General features: G+C 51.0%; 1 protein-coding gene across 1 annotated transcript in view; it reads left to right on the forward strand.

Moving 5' to 3' along the window:
- The window catches only part of LOC143666825 (serine protease 29-like), a 39644-nt gene that overhangs the window by 11773 nt on the left and 1873 nt on the right, over positions 1-25998 (forward strand). The gene's annotated exons all lie outside the window — the stretch shown is intronic.

Raw genomic sequence — 25998 nt, forward strand, 5'->3', positions numbered from 1 at the left:
CTAATCCTGGGAGACCCAAAACCTCACTCTGCTCCACTGGTCCGAGTGGGGGGTTGAGAGGTCAGGTGATCGATTGACTCTTAGCTTAGGTCACCTCACAGTGGGTATAGTGGGCCCCTGGACCCATCCTGTGGTTATTTCACCAGTTCCAGAATGCATAATTGGAATCTACATACTCAGCAACTGGCCAAATTCCCTCACAGTCTACCTGACTCATGGACTGAGGGCTACTATGGTAGGAAAGGCCAAGTAGAAGTCACAAAAACTTCTCCTATCTTGCAAAACAGTACATCAGAAATAATACCATATTCCTGGGCAGATTGTAGCAATTAGTGCCATTCTTAAGGACCCGAATTTCCACCACATCCTTATTCAACTCTCCTCTTTGGCTTGTGCAGAAAAGACACAGGTCATGGAGAATGACAAGACTTTATCATAAACAACCACATGATGACTCTAATTGCAGCTGCTTCTCCAGATGTGGTATCATTGCTTGAGCAAATGGGCACATCCCATGGTATCTGGTGTGCAGCTATTGATCTGGCAAATGCTTTTTTCTCAATATTGTCAGAAAGGCCCACCAGAAAGTGTTTGCTTTTTACCTGGCAAGGCCAGCAGTATACCTTCACTGTCCTACATCAGGGGTATATTAACTCTCCAGCCCTATGTCATCATCTTATCTGCAGGGGCCTTGATCATTTCTCCCTCCCACAAGCCGTCAAAATAGTCCATTCTATTATGATATCATGTTGATATCATGGTCAAAGTGGCTAATTAACTCATGCCTGGAAAGCAAAATTGCCTCAACACCTTCATCCCATAGGTGTAGGAGTCAAATGGCCAATAATTCTTTAGGGTTTTGCCTATTCTGACTCTCCTTCTCTCTTATCTCTGTCATAGTGAAATCTCATGTAGTAATTTGCACCCTTTGTTCTGATGGGTCAATGGATGGAAGTGCAGCTGCTTTCTCTCCTTTGCCCTTATGGGGGACGCAGGAGTCTCTGATTGTAGGTTTCCTGCATCAAGAGGTGCATCTCTTCACAATAATCTTCATCGTCATCATCAGTTGCTGGTCATTTCTTTTATCTTCTTCATCAGTAGAATCATCTATGGGGACCCAGGTCATTTGGTCCCAAGTAGAGGTGCTAATGACCTGCCTAAGGGAAGCTGATGGCAGTTTTCTCCATTAACCCAGACATATCTATACGTTAATGTTTCTAATTACTCATCAACTCTTTTCAGAAGCTCCTCCAACACCTTTTTTACTTCAGCCTGTAGAAACCTCATATCTTTTTCAAGTTTTAATTCATCTTTTAGCCTTTGAACAGAGGCAGCTGCCTCTAGTTCCTTTTTCATCATGTCTCACAAAACCCCTGTGAAAGACCAGGCAATGCAGCTACAATTTGCCTTACTTCCTTTTTCTTAGCTATTCCAAATTTTTCAGAAAATTCTTGTATTCCTTCTAAAAACCCTACTGGGGAGTTCTGGGCATCCCCACCCTCTCATGCTGAATCCCATTCAGAAAACTAGTGCAAGTTTCCTCACATAGATGATGCAGGCCACCCTGGAATCCCCCTGATGGGTCCCTTTTAATGCCACTAATGACTGCAGTAGAAGGAGTTTCCAAAGACTCCTGGCTGGCTCACCAAATGTTACGACAGTGTCCACAGGTATGGAAGTTGTGGCTGTGAGATGGAAGGAAACACCAGGTCCTGTGTCATTCAGGTTCTTGAGAACTTACTCGAGATACAGACAACAGCTCTGATGGCCACCCCTTGGAGGGCCACCAGATGTCCAGTGCAATTAAGTGAAAATCAGCAGTCCAGATAAAGAGGCACAAGACCAAGACATACCGTTGTGTATAATGTCATACTCTTAAAATGAGTCCCATGACATATGGAATCATTTCTTCCTACTCCTACTATGTGTGGAAGGTGTATAGATTAAATGGAGAAATTCAAAGGAGTATGTGATAACATTGCTTTTTTCCAGAAACTCAAAGGGGGTGAAAAGTGACATGAAATTCCTAAGGGGTCTGGTGTTTTTTAAAGGGCCTTTTTTGTATTCCTTCATCCTTACTGAGGCTTAATGATTAACTGGGTCCTTGGTTACACAGGCAGCTGTGCGTTCAGGGCTTCAATGGGTTGAGAGCAAAGTATGGTTTTGGTTTCCACAGATGGACAGAGCCCTGAGGGCACAGTAGGTCTCTTCTGTTGAGGAAGCAGGGAGAGGGTCTGGGTGGAGCCTTATGTCCTGGTTCCCCCCTGGTCACAGCCTGAGTTTCATGCCATTCCCCACCCAGGTAGCGAACACTGGCCTGCCCCCCACCCACTTCCCTTGAAGCAAGATAAATGGGCCTGTATAGAGTCCAGAGGTTGGGTTGAGGGGGCTGAGTGACTGTCAGAGACATGAGCCCAGCCGCCCAGCCTCTGAGACCAGTTCACTCCAGCCGTTGGTCCTCTTCCCAAGACCCCAAGCCCACTCTCCACCCCTCTCTCCACACAGATGCTGTAGCTGCTGCTTCTGATCCTACCCTGCCTGGGGAGGAGACCCCAGGTTTATCATGGCCCCAATCCAACATCTGTGCCTACTGAGATCCCTGCCCAGGTCTCCAAGCCGGCCCTGGCAGGGGGGGTGACTGCCTCTATGAGAATAGCCCAGGAAGAGTCCACATTCTGCAGGATGGCACCCCGTGGCCCCGGTCCCCTCCCCTTTTGGCTCTCCCAGACCCTGTCCCTGAGAAGCAACTTGTGCACAGCAGGTGGGACTACAACGTCCCCAAGGGCAAGTGACCGTGGCAGGTCAGCCTGAAGCTCCGCATGTTTGAGAGGGTCTCTTGGGCGCACATCTGTGGGGACTCCTTCATCTACCCCCGCTGAGTGCTCACGGTTGCCCATGCATCTTCTGGTGAGTCACAGGTAGAGGGCAGGGACAGGGGACAGCCACAATGTAGGAGGTGAAAGGGCAGAGACAAGGGCGCCCAGCCAGACCCCCTGAGATCCGGAATTTGCCCTCACCAGGGCAGACGTGGACCCCAAATATACAGGATCCATGCGGGTGACGTGTACCTGTACTGGGGTGAGGCACTGCTGAACTTGAGCCTGGTCTTAATGAACCCCAACTTCAACCCTTCTAATCTCATCTCTGACCTGGTCCTGCTGCGGCTGGAAACACTCGTGAGCGTGTCACCTCCGCCCTGTCAACCTGCCGCCCACCTCTCTGCAGTTCACTGCTAATGACGAGTGTTGTACCACAGGCTGGGACATATTCAGTGTGACCTGTGAGCAGGGACCAGACAGCCATGGGGGCATTGGTGTCAGTCCCGTGGGGGGCCTCTGCCTTGACCCGACAGCCTGGAGGCGGCTCCCCCAGCTGGGGCTGCTCCCAGTTCCCACTGCAGCTGCGGTGAAGTCCCCACCCGAGGTCACCACCCTTCACTCCTCCTGTCCCCCAGCCACGCTGCCGCCCCCTTACTGGTTGAAGGAGGATCGTGTCCAGATGCTGAGCAGCGAGGACTGCAAACCACGAATCAGCGAAGGGTACCCAGCTACCTCTTCAGGAACATCCTGCATGATGAGTTGTTCTGTGTGCACAGAGTGAACCGTGGCCCCTGGATGGTGAGTCCAACGCCGTCCTCCTGTTGTCTCTTTTACTCCCCAAAGCCACTGTGCTGGCACCAGATCCCCAGTGTTCAGGGGTCAGAGGTCATGCTGACCTTTCTTCTCTACAAGGTAACTCAGGAAGCCCCTTGGTCTGCAAGAAGTGGGGCACCTGGTTCTTGGTGGGAGTGTTGAGCTGGGACTTAAAACTTGCACGGCCTCGTATTGGCATCTACGTGCGTGTCCAGACCTACGTGAGCTGCATCCAACAACAAGTCAACAGGACCAACTGAACCCCAGGCCCTCCTCCCTCCCTCGTCGTTCCCTCATGCCTCCTCCCACATGTCCTTGCTCCTTTCCTCTTCTGCAGATACCATCCTGCCCTTCCATCTGGCAGGAAGTGGCTTTGAGTTAGGATTTAGGACAGAGGGGTCGGGCATCAATTTCCGAGTGGGTCTTATTAAACTGTTAGCAAAGCAAGACAGATAAAGTGACTGGTATTTTCTTGGGTGTGTATGTGGCTGGGGGTACACTGGCTCTGAACATCACTTGGGGTCTATGTGATCTGGAGATCGGGTTGGAGTAAACGCTGGTCTGGGCCAGACATTGATAGTGGAGTGTAGGGTGAATGGTGTACCAAATGGAAGGGGAGTGTACTCCGTGACTAGTCTACTCTTGATATCCTAGGTCTGATGCCACCTCCCCACCTGCCACCAAATGTCAAATTTGTTTCACAATTTCATTTGGTCATGAATCCATCACCCAGCAATCCATACATCCATCTACCATCCTTTGATCCTTCTACCAATCTACCCATCCATCCATCCATCCATCTGTCCATCTGTCCACCCTTCCATCCACCATCTACCCAACCACAAAACAATCCATCATCCACCTGTCTGTCCACTCCTCCATCTGTCCATCCAGGCACACATCTACCATGCATCCATCCACAATAAATCCACCATAAATCCACCTATACTCATCCATCCATCCATCAATTCACCCATCCACTCTCCACCGTCCACCCACCCACCCGTCCATCCATGCCCCTCACCCACCGCCATCTGTCCAACCATCCATCTCCACATCCACTCATTCGTCCATCTATCCATCCACCTGCCATCCAGCCACCTGTCTGCCATTCACTATTCATCCCCCATCTGCCTTCATCTGTCCTTCCACCCATCCATACATTAACCCATCATCTACCCATCCGCCTCCCACCACCCACCCATCCATGCACCATCCACCATCCTTTGATGTCCTCATCTATCCATCATCCGTCTCCCATCCCCCATCCCTCTTCATTCCTCCATCCATCCCCCACTCCTCCCACCCACCTGCCATCCATTGAACATCCATCTACGTTCCATCCATCCACCCATCAATCCCTGTCCCATCCACCCGCATATCCAACCACCATTCATCCATTCACTCCTCAGGAAACATGTGGTGCTTGATGCTGGGCTGCATATGGAAGCTACAGCTATGAATTCACATGACGTCCACTCTCCTCAGTCTCCCAGTCTGGTGGGAAACTGCCTTTGAAGTAAAGAATGGCTGTGCAGTGCGGTATGACAGGGGCAGTACAAGGTAGGACAGAGGGAGACAGAGACACCTTCAAGGTGCAGTGGTGACCCAGGAGAGAAATGGCCAGGCCTTCTTGTGGAGTTGGGGAAAGCGCTCCAAGGAGGAGAGTCCTGAAATGGTTCTGCAAAGGAAGAGAAGACATCCTTGGTGTGCATGAGAGGGAAGCTGCAAATGCAGTGGTGGCATGCGGGGCCCAGGCTGCAGGCATGTGTGCACCTGGAGCTGCAGCTTGAGGCAGATCTGGGTGGGCACTGAGGAGGGGGCATGAGCCAAGTGACAGGGGCCAGGAGGGTTCAGTGGAGAGTCCCGGACTTGAGCCTGTTTACGGATGCTCCTGCAGTGGAAGGGAACCTCAGAATCACCTAGGGGGTGGCAGGTGCACTGACCTTGCCCACCTTTCTCCTGCACCTCTCTGTGCCCACCCTGGGCCACAGCGGCCCCCCAGGGGCTGCATCTGGGGCGTGATGATGTCTGGCCCCCTAGCCATAGCCTGGGTGCTGACGGATGCTGAGGAGGTGCTGAGCATGGGGGAAATGCAGCAATATCAGAGAGCAGAGGACACGGGCACGTCGGCCACAGAGTCTGTACCAACCAGTGCCCCAGTGGGGGTGGGGGTGGGGGCAAAAAGACGCAATTAAAGAGAACTGGAGACAAACATGCAAATCCCGGCAGGAAACGCACGTTTGGTAAGAACCCGAACAGGCCCCCCCTCCAGCCCAAACACAGGGCCCTGGCCTGGGTGTCCACCTGCCATGTGCTGGGGTTCCCGCACCGCACTTCTTTTCTGTCGAGGTTCAAGTCCCATAACCTAAAATTAACCATTTAAACATGTCCAATCCCATGGCTTTTAGCACATCTCCGAGGCTGTGCAGCCAGCCCTTCCATCTATATTAGGAACATTTTAATGATCTCAGGGAAAGTTCTGCACCCTCAGACAATACTCGCCCCCTCCCTCGTCCCACCCCACCCCACCCCTTCCATGGCCTGGCCCCACCCCTAGGCCAACCCCACCCACCCAGGGACAGGTCGGCCCCACAAGTCCCCCACCCAAGGCCCCACCCAGACCCCACCTCGCCCCGGCCGCCAGGACACTCACCACAGTGGAGCCCAGCCTTTGTGTCTGACCTTTCCCATGCCCCAGCTATTGATCTGGCAAATGTTTTTTTCTCAATGTTGTCAATAAGGACCACGAGAAAGAGTTTTCTTTCAGCTGGCAAGGCCAGCAGTATACCTTCACTGTCCTACCACAGAGGTATATCAACTCTCCAGCCCTATGTCATAATCTTGTCTGCAGGGTCCTTGAACATTTCTCCCTCCCACAAGATATCACACAGAGCTTTGCCTCGTATAAGCAAACAATTTGCAGAATCAAATGGTGATATTCTGCATATGTCTATTGCCAACTCATGCCATGCACTATCAGTGCCATTCAGTTTATTGGAAACAAGGTCATTAGTGCCAGAAGTAGAAAAACAACCATAATGGCCCATTTTAGGATTCTGTTTCTCAAGAACCTCTCACAGTACCAAGAAGTGTAAGTCAGACTTCTCTAGACAAACAGAACTAACAGAAGATATCTGTAATACAAACATCCAAATCCAGAGGCAGGCTGTGAGGCTGCAACTCTGATGAAGCATCTTGACAAACTTCCTGGGAGACGCTACCTGGGTGAAAAAACAGTAACTTTTCTCTTTTGTTCCTAAAAGCCTCCAACTGATTGCTTCAAACCGAACTGATTGGATTAGCTTACATGACGGCGATGCGCCCTTAGTTAAGAGTAGATGCAATCAGCCACAGCTGCAATCAACTAACTGGTGTTTTAATACACCCACCTTCTGGTTCATCAACCACCCACAAAATATGCTTCCAGTAACAGTTAGGCCACTGCAGCCTGGCCAGACAGCTGGACACCATCACCTGGCCAGGCTGACACCAGAGCCTCACCTTCACACCTCTCTACTGTGAGCCTGTGATTGAAAGACCTGGGAATCGGGTGTCCCTCCACAAGTATCTTTTAAGAAAACTAAACGGGCAATAGTTCCTGCACCAGCTCTAATGGGCTTGACCCAGATGTGCCTTGGGAACTGGACGTGTCCAGCACCGACACTGGATGTGGGTGGGGTGTGTGGCAAAGGCGAGCAGCTAAAAGAGCTTCGACTGGGTTTTGGTGGCGACTGTGGAAGAGTGCAGCATTAACGTATAGGAAAGGATCTGCGTGCAGCGTACCAAGCTCTCCTCCAGGTGAGAAGATGAACTTTGAAAACTCCAGTGACCTTGCATACAGCAATCCCTATTCAGGGGTCAGCCCTGCAAACACTAAGACCCCCCGGTCAGGGAGCATGAAATGAAATGCTCTAACCAGGTGGAAAGCCTGTCTGCAACAGTGGAGGACCTTCACAAGAGCCTGTCCCTGTGACATGCAGAGCATTGTAGGTCCTGCCTCCTACGAGGAACTAGAGTAATCCTCTGTACCATCCCGTCCTCCTGAAGGCAACACGGCCATGGCCACGATTGAAGGACAAGAACCATCCCTTCAAACGCCTTCACATGGCTGGATCTGCTCACGGACAACGGACAAGGTGGACTGCAGCAGCTCTCCAGCCTGGCGCCGACAAGGTACCGTGGGAAACGGGAGAAGGCCGGACCAGCCAAGGAGCAGGGCTCAGGGCTGTGTGGATGGTAACTGCAGGAGTCAGGAGAAGACGTGACCATCTGCCCTGAGTGCTGGGCAGCAGCCCGGGGGCTTACTGCAAGGACGGCCAGTTGGAAAGAAGGACACCGGGCTTGAACAGGCTGCCCCTGAAGGCATGCAGCTGCGAGGCATGCGCCCGGGAGAATGAACCGAGGACGGTGTGGAGGCTGACATGTCAGAAAGGAAAAGACAAATGTGATCAGGCCTCGCTCCTATGGTCCCCTTACAATATACACACTCGGAGAAGGGAAATAGAGGGCATAGGTTCTCAGGTTGGGGTCTGTGTGAAGTTTCCTGGATTGTCAGCTCTTACAGCAGTCACACCTATTCCAGCATTGTAACGGTTATTTCTAAATTCTGGGAGGCTGAACTATGGGGTGTATAACCTGATGGTTACCTGGAACCTCAGGTGTTTCTTGACACCTGAGACTCAGAGTTAGAGCCCTGAAGCTGGGAAACTCAGCACTACCCCATATAGCCACTGCTAAAAGTATTGAAAGAGTAATCGGACCTCACCTAGAGATATGAAGGGAACTAATCTGGAAAGGACTACGTTAAGCCAGAATACAGGGTAAAGGATGATTCCATCCATTTTTTAGAACTTCCACTTCTGTGTGCGACCAAAGGAAGAGATGCTCATTTGGTGCACAATTTATATTTTTGAAAGCACAATATCTGATTTAACTTGAATGGTCAGTTTATTCAAACACCATAATAAAATGGAATCTTGAATAGGGAGTGAGATCTTGTCGGTTTGCACAGGTCAGTGTGATGGCCCAACATATCCCAGAGTCATTTGGGTAGAGAATGAAAAAGTATTTGCAAATTTCCCTGGGGATCCTGGGGAGAAAGAATGAAATAATAAACTTCCCCACATGGGGAATTCCTGATATTCCTTCAAGCAATGTGAACAATCAATAATGGGCTAAGCCCTCGATTTGGGGCTCGCCCTTATGAAGCTTATTCCTGCAAAGGAGAGGCTAAGGCTACTGATAATTATGCCTAAGAGTTACCCCAGAGAACCTCTTCTGTTGCTCAGATGTGGCCTCTCTCTCTCAGCCAGCTCGGCAGGTGAACTCACCGCCCTCTCCGCGACACGGGACGTGACTCCCAGGGGTATAAATCCTTCCTGGAATGGTGGGTCTCTCTCCCGGGGGTGAGCTGGGTCCTGGCATCATCAGATTGAGAAAGCCTTCTTGCCAAAATGGAAAAGAAGGCTCTATGAGACAAAATTCAATTTTCAGGGACTGAAAGATTTCGAACAGAGTCAAGAGGTTATCCTGGAGGTTATTCTTGCGCATTATGTAGCTATCCACTTTTAGTTTGTGGTGTATTGCGGTGGCTCGAGGGAAGTACCTAAAATGCAGAGCTGTGTTCTGGTAGCTTTGATTCTTGAAGACGATTGCATAATGATAAAGCTTTAACCGTGTGACCTGTGATTGTGAAGCCTTGTGGCTGGATCTCCCTTTATCCAGGGTGTGGACAGATGAGTAAGAAAATAAAGACAAGAAATAAAGAAACAACTGGGGGCGATAAGAGGTAACGAAGCTGGGCATATTTCCAATACCAATGTCAATGACAGGGAGGGGTAAGGAGTATGGGATTACGGTTTTTTCCTGTTTCCTCTCTTTTCCTGGAGTTACACCTCCATTCTGAAAATGATGATGGGGATGAATACACAACCATGTGATGATATTGTGAGCTACTGCTTGTATACTTCACATGGGCTGTTTGCATGTGACTGTACCTAAATAAAAATAGTTCACAAAATCAGGCCATCCCTGTGGGAAAAAGGATGTGGGGGAAATAGGGACTGCACCAAAGGCGCGACGTGACGGCCTTCCTCGTTGCTGCCTCTTCTTCCCAGACTCCCAGGGGACAGTAGGGCTGACCAACTACAAAAGTCCATAGTATGAGACCAGATGTCAGTGAAGAGCTACTCAGCTAGGAGAGGAGGCAGGTGCGGGGTTTGCAGACCTCATGGTGCTTAGCCCAGCCATTTCATCTGCCGTCCCCAGGCAGCAGTTACGGGACATCAGCAGGCAGTGCCCCTCTGCACCCTTCAGGGCCTCGCGAGTACCCAACAGCTTGGGCCCATAGGAACATCCCAAGTCCCCGTTCCTTGGTGGCAAGTAGACTATTTAGGTCCTGGAGCCGAGTCTGAAGGCACAAAGTTTGCTTAAACTGCAGTGGTACTGCAACTGGACTGCTTGCAGCACTTCCGGTGGGAAAAGCTAATCAACGCGCTCTCGAGAAAGTAACTCCTCTTTGTTTGCATGCTCCTGAGAATTGGCAGCGATAGAGGAATCCCATTTGCTGGCAAATACTGCAAGACTGGGCGAATGACCAATGTATTGTGGACGTTTTGTTGACCTTACGACCTCACGGCGGCTGGCCCGGCTGATTGAAAGAATGAATGGACTCTTAAAACAAGGTTAGAAGGGTGAACACAATTCTTTGCAACAGCGGGTACATGCCTCTCTCCAGCCCTTACCCTCATCAACTCAAAACCTCAGTCAACGACCGTGCTCCTGCAGAGGTTTTGTAGCCGGACCTTGGTGAGCCAGACAAAACCAAGTGAAAAGTCCATCCCTCCACCACTGCAGAGGGGAAAGGAGAGGCATTTGCTCTTGCCTGAGCCACGAACACCCTGTGGTCAGTTGGCTCCTGCTAATGGCAGTCTGCCCGTGTTCTGTGAGGCAGCCACCATCTGCCTGCAGTCCTCTCCCATAAACCTCTTTCTTTTCGCCCGCCCGTAACTCCTGAGCCAACACCTCTCCCCAGGGGCGTCGGGGTCACCGTGCACACAGCAGCTCTCACTGCTGGGTATGCGCTGAATTGTCGACATCAGGAGCGTGGGAGCCACCACAGGTCGTCAACCCTGCAACCCGACTAAACAGAACACCAGGCCAACCTGGCAACACACCAACAGAACCGCCATGTGGGCCGATTTCTTCCCCTTCGGTGGGATAGGAAAACTTTGCCTGCCAAAGATGACGCGTATCAATAGGTCTATCCCTCAATTAAAGGATAAGTAAATAAATAAAACCTCTTCCAAGATATTCTGTATACGATGCAATGGGGTGGTTAAGCTCAGAAGCACCAACTGTTTAAAAGGTCTCTTGATAGAGATAGGGGCTGGCTTCCGACAGAACTCTGCAAGGTAACCGTGCATTGACAGATCAATAGCTGATATGATGATACTGCGAACCATTGATTCTACCGTCTGGATGGTTACATGGTATGTGGTTGTGTCACGTATGTCAATAAGAAATGTAGAACGATGGGTATGGTCACAGCGGGTTGGCTTGGGTCACAAACCAAGACATTCAAGGTTCTAGGCCGACAGAAAGACCCAGAGGCTGTTGCCTAGTGGCCTGGTTGTTTCGTCTTCAGCCTCAATGGGTCAGTGAATCCTGGAAGTGCTCTAATTGTGTCTGAGCTGTGCATTGTGCGCTCTTTCTGAACCTTCCTTAGGGACCCTGCTTCTCCCCAACTCCACATGGGTTGGCAAGCAGCTGACCCTGGAGCCTGTCCCTTCATCAGCTGCAAATACACACACCGAGCTAAGTCATCACATTCTCACTTCTGGCAGTAGAGACGGCCAACGGCACAAGGCGGCTGTGGTAGTTAGCTTCAGTGTCAACTTGGCCAGGTGAAGGTGCCTCGCTATGCTGCCTTGGACATGAGCCAATGGCATGTGACCCTCATCGGCTGCTGATTACACCCGCAGTCGGCGAGGAGGCATGCCTGCTACAAGGAATGATGTTTGAGTTAATTGGCTGGTGTTTAAATGAGAGAACGCAGCGTCGCACAGCCCAAGCAGCTCAGCATTCCTCATCTCAGCACTTGCAGCTCAGCCCAGGCTGTTGGAGATGCAGAAAGAAATCACCCCAGGGAAAGTTGCTGGAACCCAGGGGCCTGGAGAGAAGGCCAGCAGAGATCACCCTGTGCCTTCCACGTAAGAAAGAACCTCAGATGGAAGTAAGCTGCCTTTCCTCTGAAGAACTATATGTTTTTAACTAAATAAGCCCCCTTTTATTAAAGGCCAATCCATCTCTGATGTGTTCCGTTCTGGCAGCTTTGGCAGACAGAACAGCAGCTAAAGGGGAATCCCCACAAAGAAAGTGTCTGTGGCTCCGGATACAGGTCCTACGTCCCTGAGCTGCCTGTGTCTTTCCTTCCAGAGACCTACTAAATGCTCTCCTGTTATGTGCACCTTGGTAAACTGCCAAGGAATTCCTCCCTCAGCCTAAAAAAAGAAAGACCAATAGCCATTTCCAATGGCAAATCACCTTGTAAGGGACGGGACTGATGGCTCTCCTAAAGGGTTGTTACGGGGAACCGGACAGAGTGGGTGAGGCTCTGGTGTGAAAGGATGTGCGAACTCTAGGAAAGCCATGTTTTAATCCTAATCCCATTTTGTAAAGGCAGCGTTTCTTTTAATCCCTATTCAGTACTATGTGTTTGAAACTATAATCAGATCATCTCCCTGGAGATGGGATTTAAAAAAGAGTGGTTGTTAAACTAGATTAGGTGACACCATGTCTCCACCCATTTGGGTGGGTCTTGATAAGTCTCTGGAGTCTTATAAAACAGGAAACATTTTGGGGAATGAAAGATTCAGCAAGAGCAGAGCAGAACGACATAGCCACGAGCAGTGTTCACTAGCCAGTGACCTCTGGAGATGATGAAGGAAAATGCCTCCCGGGGAGCTTCATGAAAGAGGAAACCAGGAGAGAAAACTAGCAGGTGACGATGTGTTCGCCATGAACTTCATTGGTGTTCTTGAACCAAGGTGATTTTCCCTAGATGCCTTAGATTGGACATTTCTATAGACTTGCTTAAATTTGGACATTTTCTTGGCCTTAGAACTGTAAACTAACAACTTATTAAATTCCCCCTTTTAAAACTCATTCTGTTTCTGCTGTATTGCATTCCGGCAGCTAGCAAACTAGAACAGGTGGTCACAGCTGCCCTGGGCCCACTGGATGGTGAACTTCAGAGCAACCCTTTGTACCCACTCCTGGCTATGGCTGTCTCCCCCATAAACCCCATCAGTGGGAAATGGTCAAACAAAGGTACGGAGCACAACGTACTTCCTGGGTTTTTTCCTGTAGCCAGTTTTGCCCAGGAGATGCTGCCACAGTAACTGAAAACCTCGTGGCTGCTTTAGCGCGTCGCACCACGCAGGCTTTCAATGAAACTAGACAAGCCACATCACTATTACATGAAGAAACTATGCACTAAGAAAAGCACTGGTACAAAGTTGTATGGCTTCAGATCACCTCACAGCTGCCCAAGGACATCCTGTGGCTTTGAATAACATACAAAGCTCTGGAGATAGTCCTGATAACAACTCACATAAAGGGTCACAAATCTGAAATCCTATGCAAAATCATGTAATGCCTCTACTAAGCCCAGGGGTGACCCTTTATCCCGGGAGAGTAACCCTGAGCGTGGCCCTGGCGTCCCCTGCTCATTGGACTGCATCCTTCTGAGCTGGACTGCTGACACCTGCCGCCTTCTCTACCGCTGCTGCGGGACGAGGGTGCGCGTGGCCCTGTGGCCAGTGGGGGACGCGCAGCCTAACTGGGTCTTGGCGCGCTGAAGCCCTGAGCGCGCAGCCGCCCGTGGACCCAAGGTCACAGCTCGTGTGGCACTCGCCTCGCTCAGGAGGAAAGAACACACAGATGGCTCTTGAACCAACCCCGGGTCCCAGAGTGGGGACCTCCTTCTCCACCCGCTCTGCCTTTCTCGCAAGCACGTGTCATCACCGCGCTCTCGCTTCCCCGGTTTGCCGGCACCCCTTCCGCACGCACGGACTGGGGAGTAAGACCCTCCCTACACAGCGTGGGGCCCCTTCGAAGGGCACCGTCTCATCCGCGATGGAATGTCTCTGTCTCGGCTGGTGTGAGTCTGTCTGCCGGTGGGTGTCCGAGGGCGGCCGCTGCACTGCCCAGGTATTTCCCTCCAGCCACTCCAGCACACCTGACCACACCTCCTATGTGATTTTGAGGCTCCTTTCTGCTTTAGAAACATCCGGAAACAGACTCAAGTCCGGGACTCTCCACTGAACCCTCCTGGCCCTTCTCACTTGGCATGTACCCCCTCCTCAGTGCCCACCCAGATCCTGCCTCAAGCTGCTGCTCCAGGTGCACACGTGCCTGCAGCCTGGGCCCTCACGGGCCCTCCCCTGTGTGCAGCTGGGGAACCTTCCCTCTCAAACACACTGAAGGTTGTCCCCTCTTCATTTGCAGAACCATTTCAGGACTCTCCTCCTTGGAGCATTTTCCCCAACTCCACCAGAAGGCCTGGCCATTCCTCTCTTGGGTCACCACTGCACCTTGAAGGTGTCTCTGTCTCCCTCTGTCCTACCTTGTGCTGCCCCTGTCATGCTGCACTGCACAGCCATTCTTTACTTCAAAGGCAGTTTCCCACCAGACTGGGAGACTGAGGAGAGTGGACATTATGTGAATTCATAGCTGTAGTTTCCATATGCAGCACAGGATCAAGCACCACATATTTCTTGAGGAGTGAATGGATGAATGGCGGTTGGATATGCGGGTGGATGGGACAAGGATGGATGGGTGGATGGAAGGTAAAATGATGTTCAATAGATGGCAGGTGGGTGGGAGGAGTGGGGGATGGATGGAGGAATGAACAGGGATGGGGGATGGGAGACGGATGATGGATAGATGAGGACATCAAAGGATGGTGGATGGTGCATGGATGGGTGGGTGGTGGGAGGCGGATGGGTAGATGATGGGTTAATGTATGGATGGGTGGAAGGACAGATGAAGGCAGATGGGGGATGGATAGTGAATGGTAAACAGATGGCTGGATGGCAGGTGCCTGGATAGATGTACAAATGAGTGGATGTGGAGATGGATGGTTGGACAGATGGCGGTGGGTGAGGGGCATGGATGGATGGACGGGTGGGTGGGTGGACGGTGGAGAGTGGATGGGTGAATTGATGGATGGATGGATGAGTATAGGTGAGTTTATGGTGGATGAATGGTAGATGAATGGATGGTAGATGTGTGTAAGGGTGGATGGAGGGATGAGTGGACAGACAGGTGGATGATGGATTGTTTTGTGGTTGGGTAGATGGTGGATGGAAGAGTGGACAGATGGACGGATGGATGGATGGATGGATGGATGGATGGATGGGTAGACGGGTAGATTGGTAGAAGATCAAAGGATGGCAGATGGATGTATGGATTCTTGCGTGATGGATGCATGACCAAACAGAATTCTGAAACAAGTTTGACGTTTGGTGGGGGTGGGGTGGCATCCGACCTGGGATATCGCGGGTGGACTAGTCACGGAGTACACTCCCCTTCCATTTGGTACACCATCACCCTCCACTCCACTATCAATGTCTGGCCCAGACCAGCGTTTACTCCAACCCAATCTCCAGATCACATAGACCCCAAGTGATGTTCAGAGCCAGTGTACCCCCAGCCACATACACCCCCAGAAAATACCAGTCACTTTATCTGTCTTGCTTTGCTAACAGTTTAATAAGACCCACTTGGGAATTGATGCCTGACACCTCTGTCCTAAATCTTAACTCAAAGCCACTTCCTGCCAGATGGAAGGGCAGGACAGCATCTGGAGAAGAGGAAAGGAGCAGGGACATGTGGGAGAAGGTAGGAGGGAACGATGAGGAAGGAAGGAGGGCCTGGGGCCCAGTTGCTGCTGTTGACTTGTTGCTGGATCCAGCTCATGCAGGTCTGGACACGCACGTAGATGCCAATAGGAGGTCGTGCAAGTTTCAAGTCTCAGCTCAGCATTCCCACAAGGAACCAGGTGCCCCCCTTCTTGAAGATCAAGGGGCTTCCTGAGTCACCCTGTAGAGGAGAAAGGTCAGCATGACCTCTGACCCTGAACACTGGGGATCTGGTGCCAGCACAGGGGCTTTGGGGAGTAAAAGGGACAGTAGAGGACGGCGTTGGACTCACCATCCAGGGGCCACAGTTCACTCTGTGTGCACAGAACATGTCATCATGCAGGACCTTCCTGAAGAGGAAGCTGGGGAACTCCTTGTTGATTTGCTGTTTGCAGTCCTCACTGCTCAACATCTGGACACGATCCTCCTTCAGCCGGTAAGGGAGTGGCAGCGTGGCTGGGGGACAGTAGGAGTGAGGGGTGGTGACTTCGGGCGTGGGCTTCACCGCAGCTGCAGTGGGAACTTGGAGCAGCCCCAGCTGGGGGAGCTGCCTCCAGGCTCTCGGGTCAAGGCAGAGGCCCCCCATGGGACTGACCCCCAACACCACACGGCCCTCTGGTCCCTGCTCACACGTCACGCCAAATATGTCCCAGCCTGTGGTCCAGAACTCGTCCTTAGCGGTGAACTGCAGCAAGGCGGGCGGCAGGTTGACAGGGCGGAGGCGCCGCGACATGCACACAGGAGTCTCCAGCAGCAGCAGGACCAGGTCAGAGATGAACGTGGTAGGGTTGAAGTTGGGGTTAATGAAGACCCAGCTCACGTTCAGCAGTGCTGCACCCCGGAAAAGGTACACATCCCTTGCGTGGATCCTGTATGCTTTGGGGTGCTCGTTTCCCCTGGTGAGGACAGATCCTGGCTCTCAGAGGTCCTGGTTGGGCATCCCTGTCTCTGCCCTTTCACCTCCTACATCGTGGCTGTCCCCTGTCCCTGCCCTCCACCTGTGACTTACCGCAAGATGCAGTGGGCGGCCGTGAGCACCAGCAGGGGTTGATGAGTGAGCCCCTGAAGACAGGCATCCTGGAGACTCACTTGAATATGTGGAGCCTCATGCTGACCTGCCATGGTCACTTGCCCTCGGGGACATTGTAGTCCCCACTGTTACTCACAAGCTGCTGCTCAGGGACGGGAGTTGGGGGGGCCACAAGGGCAGGGAACGGGGGCCCTGGGGTGCTGTCCTGCAGAGCTTGGACTCTTCCTAGGCTATTCTCATAGAGGCAGTCACTCCCCCTGCCAGGGCCGGCTCGGAGTCCTGGGCGGGGGTCCTCAGTAGGCACGGAAGTTGGATGGGGCCATGACCCACCTGGGGTCTCAGTCATGCAGTTCCCCAGGCAGGGTAGGATCAGAAGCAGCAGTCACAGCATCTGTGTGGAGAGACGGGTGGAGCGTGGGCACTGGGGTCTTGGGGAGAGGACCAATGGCTGGAGTGAACAGGTCTCAGAGGCTGGGCAACAGGGCTCACATGTCTGATGGTCAGTCGGCCCCTATCCATCCATCCAACCATCCACCATCCACCATCCATCCATCTGCCCATCTACCTACCACCCATCACTCCATCCATCCACCCATCTATTCACCATCCATCCACACCTCCATCCATGTCCATCCATCCACGTGTCCATCTATGCATCCATCCATCCATCTCCCGTCCCACGGACCCATGAATCCGTGCACCCATTCATCCATTCACCCCTCAGGAAGCCTTGTGTGCCTGATGCCGTGCTTCATATGGAAGCTACAAATGTGAATAAACATAACATCTACTCTCCTCAGTCTCCCAGTCTGGTGGGAAACTGCCTTTGAAGTAAAGAATGGCTGTGCAGTGCGGCATGACAGGGCAGCACAAGGTAGGACAGAGGGAGACAGAGACACCTTCAAGGTGCAGTGGTGACCCAGGAGAGGAATGGCCAGGCCTTCTGGTGGAGTTGGGGAAAATGCTTCAAGAAGGAGAGACCTGAACTTGTTCTCCAAAGGAAGAGAGGACATCCTTGGTGTGCATGAGAGGGAAGCTGCACACGTAAGGTTGACATGGGGGGTCCAGGCTGCAGGCACGTGTGCACCTGGAGCAGCAGCTTGAGGCAGGATCTGGGTGGGCACTGAGGAGGGGGTACATGCCAAGTGAGAAGGGCCAGGAGGGTTCAGTGGAGAGTCCCGGACTTGAGTCTGTTTCCGGATGTTTCTAAAGCAGAAAGGAGCCTCAAAATCACATAGGAGGTGTGGTCAGGTGTGCTGGAGTGGCTGGAGGGAAATACCTGGGCAGTGCAGCGGCCGCCCTCGGACACCCACCGGCAGACAGACTCACACCAGCCGAGACAGAGACATTCCATCGCGGATGAGACGGTGCCCTTCGAAGGGGCCCCACGCTGTGTAGGGAGGGTCTTACTCCCCAGTCCGTGCGTGCGGAAGGGGTGCCGGCAAACCGGGGAAGCGAGAGCGCGGTGATGACACGTGCTTGCGAGAAAGGCAGAGCGGGTGGAGAAGGAGGTCCCCACTCTGGGACCCGGGGTTGGTTCAAGAGCCATCTGTGTGTTCTTTCCTCCTGAGCGAGGCGAGTGCCACACGAGCTGCGACCTTGGGTCCACGGGCGGCTGCGCGCTCAGGGCTTCAGCGCGCCAAGACCCAGTTAGGCTGCGCGTCCCCCACTGGCCACAGGGCCACGCGCACCCTCGTCCCGCAGCAGCGGTAGAGAAGGCGGCAGGTGTCAGCAGTCCAGCTCAGAAGGATGCAGTCCAATGAGCAGGGGACGCCAGGGCCACGCTCAGGGTTACTCTCCCGGGATAAAGGGTCACCCCTGGGCTTAGTAGAGGCATTACATGATTTTGCATAGGATTTCAGATTTGTGACCCTTTATGTGAGTTGTTATCGGGACTATCTCCAGAGCTTTGTATGTTATTCAAAGCCACAGGATGTCCTTGGGCAGCTGTGAGGTGATCTGAAGCCATACAACTTTGTACCAGTGCTTTTCTTAGTGCATAGTTTCTTCATGTAATAGTGATGTGGCTTGTCTAGTTTCATTGAAAGCCTGCGTGGTGCGACGCGCTAAAGCAGCCACGAGGTTTTCAGTTACTGTGGCAGCATCTCCTGGTACAAAACTGGCTACAGGATAAAACCCCCAGGAAGTACGTTGTGCTCCGTACCTTTGTTTGACCATTTCCCACTGATGGGGTTTATGGGGGAGACAGCCATAGCCAGGAGTGGGTACAAAGGGTTGCTCTGAAGTTCACCATCCAGTGGGCCCAGGGCAGCTGTGACCACCTGTTCTAGTTTGCTAGCTGCCGGAATGCAATACAGCAGAAACAGAATGAGTTTTATAGGAGAATTTAATAAGTTGTTAGTTTACAGTTCTAAGGCCAAGAAAATGTCCAAATTTAAGCAAGTCTATAGAAATGTCCAATCTAAGGCATCTAGGGAAAATCACCTTGGTTCAAGAACACCAATGAAGTTCATGGCGAACACATCGTCACCTGCTAGTTTTCTCTCCTGGTTTCCTCTTTCATGAAGCTCCCCGGGAGGCATTTTCCTTCATCATCTCCAGAGGTCACTGGCTAGTGAACACTGCTCGTGGCTATGTCGTTCTGCTCTGCTCTTGCTGAATCTTTCATTCCCCAAAATGTTTCCTGTTTTATAAGACTCCAGAGACTTATCAAGACCCACCCAAATGGGTGGAGACATGGTGTCACCTAATCTAGTTTAACAACCACTCTTTTTTAAATCCCATCTCCAGGGAGATGATCTGATTATAGTTTCAAACACATAGTACTGAATAGGGATTAAAAGAAACGCTGCCTTTACAAAATGGGATTAGGATTAAAACATGGCTTTCCTAGAGTTCGCACATCCTTTCACACCAGAGCCTCACCCACTCTGTCCGGTTCCCCGTAACAACCCTTTAGGAGAGCCATCAGTCCCGTCCCTTACAAGGTGATTTGCCATTGGAAATGGCTATTGGTCTTTCTTTTTTTAAGCTGAGGGAGGAATTCCTTGGCAGTTTACCAAGGTGCACATAACAGGAGAGCATTTAGTAGGTCTCTGGAAGGAAAGACACAGGCAGCTCAGGGACGTAGGACCTGTATCTGGAGCCACAGACACTTTCTTTGTGGGGATTCCCCTTTAGCTGCTGTTCTGTCTGCCAAAGCTGCCAGAACGGAACACATCAGAGATGGATTGGCCTTTAATAAAAGGGGGCTTATTTAGTTAAAATCATATAGTTCTTCAGAGGAAAGGCAGCTTACTTCCATCTGAGGTTCTTTCTTACGTGGAAGGCACAGGGTGATCTCTGCTGGCCTTCTCTCCAGGCCCCTGGGTTCCAGCAACTTTCCCCGGGGTGATTTCTTTCTGCATCTCCAACAGCCTGGGCTGAGCTGCAAGTGCTGAGATGAGGAATGCTGAGCTGCTTGGGCTGTGCGACGCTGCGTTCTCTCATTTAAACACCAGCCAATTAACTCAAACATCATTCCTTGTAGCAGGCATGCCTCCTCGCCGACTGCAGGTGTAATCAGCAGCCGATGAGGGTCACATGCCATTGGCTCATGTCCAAGGCAGCATAGCGAGGCACCTTCACCTGGCCAAGTTGACACTGAAGCTAACTACCACAGCCGCCTTGTGCCGTTGGCCGTCTCTACTGCCAGAAGTGAGAATGTGATGACTTAGCTCGGTGTGTGTATTTGCAGCTGATGAAGGGACAGGCTCCAGGGTCAGCTGCTTGCCAACCCATGTGGAGTTGGGGAGAAGCAGGGTCCCTAAGGAAGGTTCAGAAAGAGCGCACAATGCACAGCTCAGACACAATTAGAGCACTTCCAGGATTCACTGACCCATTGAGGCTGAGGACGAAACAACCAGGCCACTAGGCAACAGCCTCTGGGTCTTTCTGTCGGCCTAGAACCTTGAATGTCTTGGTTTGTGACCCAAGCCAACCCGCTGTGACCATACCCATCGTTCTACATTTCTTATTGACATACGTGACACAGCCACATACCATGTAACCATCCAGACGGTAGAATCAATGGTTCGCAGTATCATCATATCAGCTATTGATCTGTCAATGCACGGTTACCTTGCAGAGTTCTGTCGGAAGCCAGCCCCTATCTCTATCAAGAGACCTTTTAAACAGTTGGTGCTTCTGAGCTTAACCACCCCATTGCATCGTATACAGAATATCTTGGAAGAGGTTTTATTTATTTACTTATCCTTTAATTGAGGGATAGACATATTGATACGCGTCATCTTTGGCAGGCAAAGTTTTCCTTTTCCACCGAAGGGGAAGAAATCGGCCCACATGGCGGTTCTGTTGGTGTGTTGCCAGGTTGGCCTGGTGTTCTGTTTAGTCGGGTTGCAGGGTTGACGACCTGTGGTGGCTCCCACGCTCCTGATGTCGGCAATTCAGCGCATACCCAGCAGTGAGAGCTGCTGTGTGCACGGTGACCCCGACGCCCCTGGGGAGAGGTGTTGGCTCAGGAGTTACGGGCGGGCGAAAAGAAAGAGGTTTATGGGAGAGGACTGCAGGCAGATGGTGGCTGCCTCACAGAACACGGGCAGACTGCCATTAGCAGGAGCCAACTGACCACAGGGTGTTCGTGGCTCAGGCAAGAGCAAATGCCTCTCCTTTCCCCTCTGCAGTGGTGGAGGGATGGACTTTTCACTTGGTTTTGTCTGGCTCACCAAGGTCCGGCTACAAAACCTCTGCAGGAGCACGGTCGTTGACTGAGGTTTTGAGTTGATGAGGGTAAGGGCTGGAGAGAGGCATGTACCCGCTGTTGCGAAGAATTGTGTTCACCCTTCTAACCTTGTTTTAAGAGTCCATTCATTCTTTCAATCAGCCGGGCCAGCCCCCGTGAGGTCGTAAGGTCAACAAAACGTCCACAATACATTGGTCATTCGCCCAGTCTTGCAGTATTTGCCAGTAAATGGGATTCCTCTATCGCTGCCAATTCTCAGGAGCATGCAAACAAAGAGGAGTTACTTTCTCGAGAGCGCGTTGATTAGCTTTTCCCACCGGAAGTGCTGCAAGCAGTCCAGTTGCAGTACCACTGCAGTTTAAGCAAACTTTGTGCCTTCAGACTCGGCTCCAGGACCTAAATAGTCTACTTGCCACCAAGGAACGGGGACTTGGGATGTTCCTATGGGCCCAAGCTGTTGGGTACTCGCGAGGCCCTGAAGGGTGCAGAGGGGCACTGCCTGCTGATGTCCCGTAACTGCTGCCTGGGGACGGCAGATGAAATGGCTGGGCTAAGCACCATGAGGTCTGCAAACCCCGCACCTGCCTCCTCTCCTAGCTGAGTAGCTCTTCACTGACATCTGGTCTCATACTATGGACTTTTGTAGTTGGTCAGCCCTACTGTCCCCTGGGAGTCTGGGAAGAAGAGGCAGCAACGAGGAAGGCCGTCACGTCGCGCCTTTGGTGCAGTCCCTATTTCCCCTACATCCTTTTTCCCACAGGGATGGCCTGATTTTGTGAACTATTTTTATTTAGGTACAGTCACATGCAAACAGCCCATGTGAAGTATACAAGCAGTAGCTCACAATATCATCACATGGTTGTGTATTCATCCCCATCATCATTTTCAGAATGGAGGTGTAACTCCAGGAAAAGAGAGGAAACAGGAAAAAACCGTAATCCCATACTCCTTACCCCTCCCTGTCATTGACATTGGTATTGGAAATATGCCCAGCTTCGTTACCTCTTATCACCCCCAGTTGTTTCTTTATTTCTTGTCTTTATTTTCTTACTCATCTGTCCACACCCTGGATAAAGGGAGATCCAGCCACAAGGCTTCACAATCACAGGTCACACGGTTAAAGCTTTATCATTATGCAATCGTCTTCAAGAATCAAAGCTACCAGAACACAGCTCTACATTTTAGGTACTTCCCTCGAGCCACCGCAATACACCACAAACTAAAAGTGGATAGCTACATAATGCGCAAGAATAACCTCCAGGATAACCTCTTGACTCTGTTCGAAATCTTTCAGTCCCTGAAAATTGAATTTTGTCTCATAGAGCCTTCTTTTCCATTTTGGCAAGAAGGCTTTCTCAATCTGATGATGCCAGGACCCAGCTCACCCCCGGGAGAGAGACCCACCATTCCAGGAAGGATTTATACCCCTGGGAGTCACGTCCCGTGTCGCGGAGAGGGCGGTGAGTTCACCTGCCGAGCTGGCTGAGAGAGAGAGGCCACATCTGAGCAACAGAAGAGGTTCTCTGGGGTAACTCTTAGGCATAATTATCAGTAGCCTTAGCCTCTCCTTTGCAGGAATAAGCTTCATAAGGGCGAGCCCCAAATCGAGGGCTTAGCCCATTATTGATTGTTCACATTGCTTGAAGGAATATCAGGAATTCCCCATGTGGGGAAGTTTATTATTTCATTCTTTCTCCCCAGGATCCCCAGGGAAATTTGCAAATACTTTTTCATTCTCTACCCAAATGACTCTGGGATATGTTGGGCCATCACACTGACCTGTGCAAACCGACAAGATCTCACTCCCTATTCAAGATTCCATTTTATTATGGTGTTTGAATAAACTGACCATTCAAGTTAAATCAGATATTGTGCTTTCAAAAATATAAATTGTGCACCAAATGAGCATCTCTTCCTTTGGTCGCACACAGAAGTGGAAGTTCTAAAAAATGGATGGAATCATCCTTTACCCTGTATTCTGGCTTAACGTAGTCCTTTCCAGATTAGTTCCCTTCATATCTCTAGGTGAGGTCCGATTACTCTTTCAATACTTTTAGCAGTGGCTATATGGGGTAGTGCTGAGTTTCCCAGCTTCAGGGCTCTAACTCTGAGTCTCAGGTGTCAAGAAACACCTGAGGTTCCAGGTAACCATCAGGTTATACACCCCATAGTTCAGCCTCCCAGAATTTAGAAATAACCGTTACAATGCTGGAATAGGTGTGACTGCTGTAAGAGCTGACAATCCAGGAAACTTCACACAGACCCCAACCTGAGAACCTATGCCCTCTATTTCCCTTCTCCGAGTGTGTATATTGTAAGGGGACCATAGGAGCGAGGCCTGATCACATTTGTCTTTTCCTTTCTGACATGTCAGCCTCCACACCGTCCTCGGTTCATTCTCCCGGGCGCATGCCTCGCAGCTGCATGCCTTCAGGGGCAGCCTGTTCAAGCCCGGTGTCCTTCTTTCCAACTGGCCGTCCTTGCAGTAAGCCCCCGGGCTGCTGCCCAGCACTCAGGGCAGATGGTCACGTCTTCTCCTGACTCCTGCAGTTACCATCCACACAGCCCTGAGCCCTGCTCCTTGGCTGGTCCGGCCTTCTCCCGTTTCCCACGGTACCTTGTCGGCGCCAGGCTGGAGAGCTGCTGCAGTCCACCTTGTCCGTTGTCCGTGAGCAGATCCAGCCATGTGAAGGCGTTTGAAGGGATGGTTCTTGTCCTTCAATCGTGGCCATGGCCGTGTTGCCTTCAGGAGGACGGGATGGTACAGAGGATTACTCTAGTTCCTCGTAGGAGGCAGGACCTACAATGCTCTGCATGTCACAGGGACAGGCTCTTGTGAAGGTCCTCCACTGTTGCAGACAGGCTTTCCACCTGGTTAGAGCATTTCATTTCATGCTCCCTGACCGGGGGGTCTTAGTGTTTGCAGGGCTGACCCCTGAATAGGGATTGCTGTATGCAAGGTCACTGGAGTTTTCAAAGTTCATCTTCTCACCTGGAGGAGAGCTTGGTACGCTGCACGCAGATCCTTTCCTGTACGTTAATGCTGCACTCTTCCACAGTCGCCACCAAAACCCAGTCGAAGCTCTTTTAGCTGCTCGCCTTTGCCACACACCCCACCCACATCCAGTGTCGGTGCTGGACACGTCCAGTTCCCAAGGCACATCTGGGTCAAGCCCATTAGAGCTGGGGCAGGAACTAGTGCCCGTTTAGTTTTCTTAAAAGATACTTGTGGAGGGACATCCGATTCCCAGGTCTTTCAATCACAGGCTCACAGTAGAGAGGTGTGAAGGTGAGGCTCTGGTGTCAGCCTGGCCAGGTGATGGTGTCCAGCTGTCTGGTCAGGCTGCAGTGGCCTAACTGTTACTGGAAGCATATTTTGTGGGTGGTTGATGAACCAGAAGGTGGGTGTATTAAAGCACCAGTTAGTTGATTGCAGCTGTGGCTGATTGCATCTACTGTTATCAAAGGGTGTGTCGCTTGCAAGTAAGATAATCTAATCAGTTCAGTTTGAACCAATCAACTGGAGGCTTTTAGGGACAAGAGAGAAATGTTACTAGTTGTACAGCCAGGTAGCGTCTCCTGGGAAGTTCGTCAAGATGCTTCATCAGAGTTGCAGTCTCACAGCCTGCCCTCTGGATTTTGGACGTTTTCATAACAGATATCTCTTCTTGGTTCTGTTTACCTAGAGAATTCTGACTTACACTTGGTACTGTGAGAGGTTCTTGAGAAACAGAATCCTAAAAATGGGATTTTACGCTTGTTTTTCTACTGATGGCACTAATGACCTTGTTTCCAATAATCGACATGGCACTGATAGTCCATGGCATGAGTTGGCAATAGACATATGCAAAATATCACCATTTGATTCTGTAAATTGTATGCTTATACGAGGCAAGACTCCATGTGAGGCTGTTTTTGATGTCTTACTTCCTTTTCTTAGCTATTCCAAATTTTTCAGAAAATTCTTGTATTCCTTCTAAAAACCCTACTGGGGAGTTCTGGGCATCCCCACCCTCTCATGCTGAATCCCATTCAGAAAACTAGTGCAAGTTTCCTCACATAGATGATGCAGGCCACCCTGGAATCCCCCTGATGGGTCCCTTTTAATGCCACTAATGACTGCAGTAGAAGGAGTTTCCAAAGACTCCTGTCTGGCTCGCCAAATGTTACGACAGCGTCCACAGGTATGGAAGTTGTGGCTGTGAGATGGAAGGAAACACCAGGTCCTGTGTCATTCAGGTTCTTGAGAACTTACTCGAGATACAGACAACAGCTCTGATGGCCACCCCTTGGAGGGCCACCAGATGTCCAGTGCAATTAAGTGAAAATCAGCAGTCCAGATAAAGAGGCACAAGACCAAGACATACCGTTGTGTATAATGTCATACTCTTAAAATGAGTCCCATGACATATGGAATCATTTCTTCCTACTCCTACTATGCATGGAAGGTGTATAGATTAAATGAAGAAATTCAAAGGAGTATGTGATAACATTGCTTTTTTCCAGAAAGTCAGAGGGGGTGAAGAGTGACATCAAATTCCTAAGGGGTCTGGTGTTTTTTCAAAGGACCTTTTGTATATTTCTTCATTCTTAGTGAGGCTTAATGATTAACTGGGTCCTTGGTTACACAGGCAGCTGTGCGTTCAGGGCTTCAATGGGTTGAGAACAAATTATGGTTTTGGTTTCCACAGATGGGCAGACCCCTGA

The sequence above is a fragment of the Tamandua tetradactyla genome, chromosome 23 (genome assembly GCF_023851605.1).
Source record: "Tamandua tetradactyla isolate mTamTet1 chromosome 23, mTamTet1.pri, whole genome shotgun sequence".
NCBI lineage: Eukaryota > Metazoa > Chordata > Mammalia > Pilosa > Myrmecophagidae > Tamandua > Tamandua tetradactyla.